This window comes from Martes martes (assembly GCF_963455335.1).
Source record: "Martes martes genome assembly, chromosome: 1".
Taxonomy (NCBI): Eukaryota; Metazoa; Chordata; class Mammalia; order Carnivora; family Mustelidae; genus Martes; species Martes martes.
The window spans coordinates 128689869-128700198 of NC_137888.1; positions in this window are offsets into that span (position 1 = coordinate 128689869).

The window sequence follows — 10330 nt, forward strand, 5'->3', positions numbered from 1 at the left end:
AATACTAGGGTAGCAGGAAGCAGTTGGAAGGAGGGGAAGGTGAGCGTAAGGAGGAACATTCTGGCTCAGGCAGGAGGCCTCATTAAAAAATTTGCCTCGGGGGTGCCTGGGTGGCTCAGTGCGTTAAGTGTCTGCCTTCGGCTCAGGTCGTGATGCCAAGGTCCTGGGATCGAGCCCCGCATTGGGCTCTCTGCTCGGCGGGGAGCCTGCTTCCCCCTCTCTCTCTGCCTGCTGCTCTGCCTACTTGTGATCTCTCTCTCTGTCAAATAAATAAATAAAGTCTTTAACAACAACAACAAAAAATTTGCCTCGAACCATTTAGGTACAAGAAGGTAACTTCTACAGGTCTCAACGAGCTGCTCTGTAGCCTGACTCAGGGTTTTCTCCTTTTATAGGATTGGGTCAAAGAACGAGGTCCATGATTGTTTTTACAAAGGAGATGTAATTCATGAGAGGCTTGTGTTTTTAAATTCACTTGCTATAGCGAGAGAGGGTGGCCAACTCAGTCTTGTGTTTAAACAGGGTCTGGGGTTTAAAAGGGTCTGGCATATTCAGGAGCTCTTAGGCCCATGTAGAGGGAAAGGGAGAGCTCCAAAAGAGCCATTGCTCAAAGTCTGCATGGTTGGAGACAAACACATTGGAATGTCCGTTGGCCAAGATGTACGTTTAGAACAAATGAGACCGCCCAAGCTTTAGGAAGAGCTTGTTCATTTCCATGTTCAGTGTTCATTTCAATGTGGTGCTTCTCTATCATTCACTTAAAATAGGTAGTTTCTATAACAACGGTCCTAACTTAAATAGATACTCATCTCTTTGTTATGGAGGAAAACAATGTTTCAAAGACTCTGTTCTGCTTTGCTAATCACTTTCAAGGCTGAAAAAATGTTCTGACTCATAACTTCATAGGGGACTGAGCCTGTCTCACTACGTTGTCTCTGTGAGCTCTGCATTACTATTTTGGGGCAGAACCCAGGTGCCTGTGGAGGCCAGAAACCCATTTGTCTCTGCAGCAGTTGAGGTGAGATGCATTTGAAGTTTTGAGTCTGGGCTGAGACAGTTAAAAATGCGAGACACTCAGAGTGTGGATGACACCCACGAGCCCTTCAGCTGGATAGGCGGGAGGCTGCCCAGGATGAAAGGACGCTTTTGAAGGGTGAGGACAGGGTTTCGTAAGTCGTGACAAAAGACCATCTACAGCAGGATCACTTGGAGAGCTTGATCTTAAAAAAAGACTCCTGAACCCCAACTTGATCTTTCCAAATCAGATTCTATGAGCATGGAACCCCAGAATCTGGACTTTCTAAAAACAAGGTCTTCAGGTGATTCTGATGTACACAAGTTTGAGGAACATCTTGGCTCACCTTTTCCTCCCTTGCTGTCTGTCTTCCACAGCCAGGGGCAATGTATTTATATGATTAGCAAGAACACATTTATTGGGGGGATACAATTCCAGTGAGGGACTTGTATTTTGATGGGTTTGGCATTTAGGGGTGTGGTGGTCATGCCATTGGGGTTTATGATTTTATGTATACAAACTGCAGATCTGTCATTCATTCTTGCTAAATTCAGTCAACAAACATTTAAATATTGATTGACTACCTGCTATGTTGCAGGCATTGTGCTAGGCTCGGTGAGTACCAGGAAGTATAAAAAGAATGCCTACCCTCAAGGAATGCACAGTCTGGCAATTGCGGCCATTTCGCAGATGACAGACCATGGGTCAGATATCAGGCAGCTTGCAGGGGTGGGCTGCCACCAAGTGGCAGAACTGGGACTCCATTTTGAACTCCTGAATCTCCTAGTCCAGGGTTCTTTTGAGCCCATCTTCTATCTTTTTAAATGGAATGATGCCCTTTCTTTAAGAAAGTAGACTTGGCTTGGAACATGAAAAATGACACTCAGCATATTTTTACCATCTTTATTTTAATGCCTCAGCCATCTCTTTGGAGTCAGAAATCCTGCTATCATTTGGAAATGATTCTGACTATGCAAGTCTCTCACTGTAATCACGTTCAAGCCGTGAGACTTTCTGGAGTGAAAGGATTCTTCAAGAGCTTTTTTGAAACTCTTCTAAGGAAGCTTCCCTACAAGGAGGTCGTGGAGAACAAGATTAAGTACCGCAGAGATGTTGAATAAAAGGAAAATGGAGACACAGTCATTGAACGTGGGACCTCGGAGGCCATTCATGACCCCCAGGGTAAGCAGTCCTGTCCAGCGGTCTGGACAGAAGCCAGAAGGTAGGAGAGTGAAGAGGAGTTGAGGGAGAAGCTGAACTCAATTAGATGATCAAGATAAATGGCATCAGATAAATAGCGGCAACTGAGGCAGGGAGCAAAAACTTGGCCGAAGAAACAGGGAAATTGAGCATAGGGAGCAGTGGATTAGAATGGAGTTGGGGCTCTTTCCAGAGGTGCAGACCAACACCAGAGGCCAGTGTTGAAACTCACTCAGGTGGGCAAGCCACATCTTGTTACAGCGGCGGGGACTACAGAGCCGGCTCTGATGTGGTGCTTGGCCAAAACAAGTGATGAGGTCAGCTGAGACTCAAAGGATTAGGAAATGGATGTTTGATGGGAAAACTGAAAAATCACACTGCAAACAGGAATAATTGGGGCCACTTTTGCAAATAGTCTACCCAATCATCCTTCTGCTTCCATGAGCAGGCGAAGCCACCATACTGGCATGTAAGTCATACTTCATTGTCTGCACAGAAAATCAACTCCTGTTTCCCAGGGGTGAGGTCTGCCCAGGTACCCACTGAATGAATCAATGGCAACACAGTTATTACAACTCCACGGCCTTGTCTTAGGCCCAGAGAATCGGCTTCTTGGTCCCGATTACCTCCAACATGCTCTGCAGTCCTTCGACCTTGAAATGCTTTTAGTAATGGCTTGCCACCCAAGGGACCCAGTTCTGGGAGGAATGTATAATGGTAGCAGAAATGAACAATACAAAGAGGCAGTTGAGTCATGTGACTTCCAGGAACATCCAACACAAAAATGTCATTTTGACACACTTCCTGGTCTTCTCAGGAGATAACCAATAGCACCATGAACTTGATGTCATTAAGTAGTAAACTCCCTAGGTGATTATGTTGGCTAACCTAAGTATGTAAAGACTGTTGCCTTCCTCCTTCACCATCACTGTGCTACAAGGAGCTGTCTTTTGGACTGCTTTATAGCTGAACAAAGCTGGTTCTAATCCCAAAGCACTCGGTGAACCCCTTCCAAGGGATGGCCCTTGAATATCAAATATGCTGCTCCCTCTCCACAAGGCATGCAACCGCCATTAACATTCCTCTCATGCCTTTTGTGAGAATTACAAACTAATTACAGAATGTATAATTAAGTGCTTCATCTTTGAAATGTGGAAAAAAAAACCCCACAACAACCAAGCATTCCTCCCTTTGAGCTTGATTTTACTATTGGTGATTAGCAACATGATTCACTCTGAAATGGGAAGGGTGTGCTTTGAAGCATACTTCTCATTTTCTAGGCCTAATAAAAGTTTGGAAGCTCAGGACAGGTTTGATGTGTTCCCCCCCACCCCCAACCACTGTAGAAGTAGAGTTCATTGGGAACTCCTTGCATCTCACCTTTTGTGAATTATTCTTTAGTTCTCCTGGGGCTTATGGAGTGCATCCTCTCCTCGTTGACTCAGGTCAAGGTAGTGGCTCTCTGAGGCATAAGACAGCAGCTACTGACATTCACTTAGCACACTATAGTCAGCTTCTTTATACCCATATCTCATTTAGTACTTACAACAAGGCTGTAAGGAAGCCGTTTGTATCTCAGTTTCACAGCTGAGGGTCGTGAAAGCCAAGGAGTTGATGGGATTCAGGGTCGTATGACTGAGGAAAAGATGACTGGGGTCCGTGGCCAGGCTTGGTATGATTCTAAAATTCCACGTGCTTCCTCCTACAGCATTATGGAAAGGATGGGGGTTCAGCTGGATAAGTTGTGTGGACAATATTTTGAGGTTCACCACTTTATCTTTCTCTTGTGTTTGATACAACCCAGCGTTCTCTTTGTGAAGTTTGGTAGGAGTTGAGTTATGACAGCACAAAGTAAACAGGCAAACACATCCATTCAAGGAAGCAGATGTAATTCTGTCTGTATGTTGAGATTTGATTGTGGGGTCAGACCTTGTTGTAAGATAATTTCCCCTTAACATGGCTTAGAGAGTATGGAGGAAGCCTCCATAGACAGGAACGTGCTTCAAAGTAATTAGACACGTGTATCAGAAAAAATTCTTATGCTATTTCTCTCACCACACTTTTTTTAAAAAAAGATTTTATTTTTAAGTAATCTTTATCCTCAACGTGGATCTCAAATGTACAACCCCGAGGTCAAGAGTTGCGTGCTCCACTGACTGAGCCAGCCAGCACCCCCACACTCACAACACTTCTGACACAAGATGTGTGGGCTCTTTCCACACCCACCGACTCCTGGACACCAGCGGGGTGTCCAGGAATTCAGTTCAACTCTGATGCTGTCTACCTGGAGTTAGTATCAGATCCCACAAGTTAGTATCTAATATCAGATCCTCTCACCAGTTCAGAAGCTAATCACAGGTCCAGATTGTTACCTGTAGTACAACTCAGGGAAACACTTATGGAAATTGTCCAGTTTCAATTAAAAAAAAAAATCCATCTTTCCAAAGTACAGAGCCATTTTGATACATTTTGGGTTTTATTTTAAAACTAAAAATCTAGGGGCACCCGGGTGGCTCCATCCTTAAGCATCTGCCTTCAGCTCTGGTCGTGTTCTCAGTGTCCTGGGATGGAGTCCCATGTCAGACTCCCTGCTCAGCGGGGAGCCTTCTTCTCCCTCTCCAGTTCCCATGTGCTTGTGTTCCCTCTCTCGCTGTCTCTCTCTTCATAAATAAATAAAATCTTAAAAAACCCCTAAAAATCTACTTTATGTTCTACCAATTTCAATGAAGATATTAATTTTAATACTTTGTTTAGTGAAGTTTAAGATTTGCAACAAAATTGAGAGGGAGGTATAGAGATTTCTCAAATACCCCCACCCCCATACATGTCTAGCCTCCCTCATTATCAACATCCCTCACCGGAGTGGTATGTTTTATACCAAGGATGAACCTACATTGGCACATCATAATCACTCAGAGTCTGTAGGTTACCTTAGAGGTACTCTTGGTGTTGTATATTGTATGGGTTTGGACAAATTATAATGATGTACATCTATCATTATAATATCATATAGAATATTTTCACTGCCCTAAAAGTCCTCTGAGTTCCAGCTGTTCATCTGGATTTTGGCCATTCTAATAGTATAGAGGTATTTAGTTGTTCCTTGAATTTGCATTTCCCTAGATGACATTTGAAAGGGAGCGTCTTTCGTATGATTATTTGCCATCTGTATATCTTCTTTGGTGAGGTGTCAATGTCTTTGGTCCATTTTTAAGTCAGGTTGTTTGTTTTCTTATTGCTGATTTTAAGAATTCTTTGTATATTTTAGATAAGTCCACTATCAGATGTGTTCTTTGCAAATATTTTCTCTCAATCTGTGGTTTGTCTTCCAATTCTATTGATATTGTCTTTCACAGGGCAGAAGTTTTTTATTTTAATGAAATTCGCCTTATCAGTTATTTGTTTCATGGACTGTGTCTTTGGTGTGATATCTAAAAGGACATCACCATGCCCAAGGTCATCTAGGTTTTGCCTATGTTATCTTCTGGAAGTTTTATAGTTTTGCATTTTACATTTAGGTATAAGATGCAGTTTGAGTTAATTTTTATGGAGGGTATAAGATTTATGTCTAGATTCATTTTTTTAAAAGAATTTATTTATTTATTTGATAGAGAGAGATCACAAGTAGGCAGAGAGGCAGGCAGAGAAAGAGAGAGGAGGAAGCAGGCTCCCTGCTGAGCAGAGAGCCTGATGCGGGGCTCCATCCCAGGACCCTGAGATCATGACCTGAGCCATAGGCAGAGGCTTAATCCACTGAGCCACCCAGGCACCCTCTAGATTCATTTTTTGTATGTGGATGTCCAGTTGTTCCAGCACCATTTGTTAAAGGGACTGTCTGCTCTATTGTATTCTTTTTGCTCCTTTGTGAAAGATCAGTTGACTATACTTATGGGAGTCTATTTCTGGGCTCTCTGTTTTGTTCCATTGATCTGTTTGTGTGTTCTTTTGCCAGTACTGCCCTCTCTTGATTACTACAGACTTACAGTAAGTTTTGAAGTTGGGTAGTGTCAGTTCTCCAATTCTGTTCTTTAATATTGTTTTGCTATTTGAGGTCTTTTGTCTCCATATAGACTTTAGAATCATTTTGTCTGTGTCCATAAAATCACTTGCTGGGATTTTGATCAGAACTGCATTGAATCTATAAATCAAGGTGGGAAGAACTGACATCTTGACCATATTGAGTCTTTCTGTCCATGAACATAAAATGTCTTCATTTATTTAGTTTTTCTTTGATTTTGTTTATCCATTTTGTTGTTTTTCTCAAATAGAGCTTGCACATGTCTTGTTAGATTTATGTCTAATTTTTGAGATGCCGATGTAAATAATATTGTTTTTAATTTCAAATTCCAATTTTTCATTGTTGACTTTTGCAAAGTATTTTTTAAATTAATTTTGTGTAAAGTATGTTTTTGATTGCAATAGAATTAAGTTAGAAATTAATAATAGAAAGAAAGTAGTTTGGGAAACTCACCAACATGTGGAAATTGAACAATGCTCCTAAGTAGTCAATGGGTCAAAGAGGAAATCATAGGGGACACTAAAAAGTACTTTGAGGTGAATGAAAATGAAGATATACAAAAATTATGGGATGCAGCTAAAGTAGTGCTTGGAGGTAAATTTATAGCTATAAAATGCCCACTAGAAAAGAATAAAGATCTAAAATCAATAACTTAATCTTTCACTTTAAGGCACTAGAAAAGAAAAAGAACAAACTGAACTTAAGCATAAGAAAGGGAATTTGAGGATGAGGATAGAAATTAAAGAAGTGAAGAAATGAGAAACAATAGAGAAAATCAACAAAACTTAAAAGTTGTGTTGTTTTTTTTTTTAAAGATCAACAAAATTGACAAACTTTTCACTAGATTGACCAAGAACAAAAAGGGAAGAGTCAAATTATTAGTCTCAGCAATGAAGAAGGGACAATATTATTGTCTTAGTCAGCTGGGGCTGCTCTAACAAAATACCATACACTAGGGAGCTTATCAAAAACCAAAGTTTAGAGGCTGGGAAGTCTGATCTCAGAGTGCCAGCGTGGTTGGGTTCCAGTGAGCTCTTTCTTCCAACTGGTAGATGGCTGACTTACTGTAGTCTCACATGGCAGAAAGAGTGGGTTCTAGCTAGCTCTCTGGCCTCTTCTTTTAAGTGCACTAATCCCATTCATGAGGGCTCTACCCCCATCATCTAATTACCAAAGTTCCTACCTCCAAATAGTATCACCTTGGGGATTGGATTTCAACATATGAATTTGGTGGGGACTCAAACATTCAGTCTTTAACAGTAACTTTACAGAAATTAAAAAAAAAAGTCAAAGGAATATTATGAACAGCTATATGCCAATAAATTAGATAGCTTAGATAAAATGACCAAATTTCTAGAAAGACACAAACTACCAAAACGAAATTGAGAAGTAGAATGTCTGAATAGGCCTATAATAAGTAAAGAGATTGAATTAATAGTTTAAAAAAAATACCCACAAAGAAAATGTCAGGCCCACATGGCTTTATTGGTGAATTCTACGAAATATTTACGTTAAGAATTAATACCAGTTTTTCACAAACTCTTCCAAAAAATAGAAGAGGAGGGAACATGATTAATATAATTTGCTTCTTTGGGTCCCAACTCTACAATTTCAGTCCATGGTTTACAGCTCATCCCTTACATGAGTTGAGCTTACTACTTACCTCCTCAGTTTGGCCTTGGAAACCCTACATGTGATCCTTAAGTGTGAACTGGCCCTTTGAAAAATCCTGACGACATGAAGTCCAAGATCCTGGGTCTATTCCTGTCTCTTGGCTTGGGCCTCAGAGGACTAGACCCTGTACAGCTGAGATGTTGTCTCTGTTACTTCCCTTGGCTAAGAAATGGTTTAGCCACCCATGAGACATAGAGGCTAGACACTACTCATCATGCATCTGGCTGTATTTAAGCCAACCAACAGACATATAGACTCCCTCAGAGCACATGCCAACTGATTCTGGGTCAGCTTCTAATCAGGGTCTGTCTGGTAACACCAGTTCAAGAGAGGGTGTGTGCAAGCACCCGGCTAGGTTCAGATTTTTTCCAGGAAAATGAACTATATTTAAGAGGTTTTTGACTCCAGTAAGCAGGACAACTCGATGGCTATGTCTGGCTTTATGGTCTATATCAGAAGCTTCTTAGAATAAATTGATTCATAGGAATGGCTTATAACGGTGTCTGGGATATAAAAAACCCTCAGCAAATGTTAACCATGTACTGTTCTCCACTTTTATGGCATCTGACTCTTAATGGAGACTCAATAAATGATAATTTATCACTCCTGCCAACTCATGCTATCCTGTGTATCCCACAGAGTTTATATGAAATCAAGAGAGAAATAATCCTGTGGGCTCTGGGTAATCTGCAAGGCACAAAACAAAGGCAGCAGAAGAATTTCCTGGTAATAGCAGCATCCATGATTTTCAAAGAAGCATGAGAAAAAAAAATAGTAGATATGTATAAAAGTTTTTTTTTTTAAGATTTTATTTATTTGACAGATAGATCACAAGTAGGCAGAGAGATAGAGGGGGAAGCAGTCTCCCCGCCTAGCAGAGAGCCCGATGCGGGGCCCGATCCCAGGACCCTGGGATCACGACCTGAGCCGAAGGCAGAGGCTTTAACCCACTGAGCCACCCGGGTGCCCCTAAAAGTTTTTGACTAACTGATCCCTACAAAAGGTTATGAAACGCTTAGCAGGGTTAAACAATAAAATTCCTTTAGCAAACCTATCATTAGATCTACTATAGAATTACTAATTTTTAATGACATAAGAAAAACTTAACGTGTTTTTCTTATGCCTAAATCTAATCTTTTGACTTAAAACTAAGCATAGATTTATTATATTTGATAGAATTCTAGGATGTACATTTTGAGACAATTCACACTAATTATTCCTTACATTTTCTTTCTCATTATCTTGTTAGAATTGAAGACTATTTTTGAACTTGAAAGCTTCTATGTAAAAAGAGTGAGGTTCCCATTGTTTTTAATGTACCCTAATTACTCCAGAAAGAGTCAGCCAAGGGCTAAGAATATTTTATAAAAATAACCCCAAATCAGTTTGTTCTCTCTTATCTCTGCCCCCTCCTGACTAGTGGGTCCTTGGTTTCCTCTTCAGGGTTCTGGAAGTTCCTGGATCAGGTCTCACATGAGCTGTTCCCCAGTCTGCTTTTCATCTTTTTCTCTCATGCACTGATCTACTCTGGTGACTTCCTCCTAGACCTGCCCTGCCACTCCCGATGGCACTGTTGCTGCCTCAGTAGTGTCAGTCCTTGTCCAAAAGCCACTGACACTAACCCAGTGTGTACCATCACGCTGCTGCTACTAATGCCCCCTTAATGGTCCAAGGAGACCATATCAAACCACCTATAATTACCCTCTTGCTTATTGCAGCCCTATTTCCCCATGATTCCAACTTGAGTCTACAGAGGTTAGGGAACACTCTGAGGGTAAATGACATGTCCTTCTCACAGATACCTCCACCCCTCAGAGCCTGGGTCCCTGCCCTTGAGCCTGACGCCTCCTCATCCTGGCCTCTCTTTCCTGCATCCTAGCAGCCTTAGACTTGACCCAGCAGCCCACAGCCCCAGGCCAGTGCAGCCCCATTGCCAGTGCAATGGGGACCATTCCCAGACTCCTGTTATTATTAATGAAGTCCAATTGGCAATTAATTTTTAAAATCAAGCAGATCTATTCTTTTTGAAAAAGGAAGTACCTTACAAAGGAGGTGATGTAATTCCTATTTCCCAGAAGATCCTTACGATTCCCTCATAGAAAGCCTCTCAAAGTGCCCCCCGGGTTGATTTTATACCAGATGTATCCCAGCATGGGTTCTGGAGTCACACCTGGGTTTGAATCCTATCTCTGCCATTTAATTAGCTGTGTGACCAGGGCAAGCTGCTTGAGTTCTGTGAAATTTGATTTGTTCATCTGTATAATGGAGATAAAAGATAACTTTTTTAAGAGCTGGTAGTGAGCACTGGTATATGTAAAGTGTTTAAGAGAGAATGTGACCCATATTGGACATTATAGTGTCAATACCAAGCTTCAGTGATAATGGCCCTTGGGGTCTTCAAATAACTTTGAAAGAAGACAAAG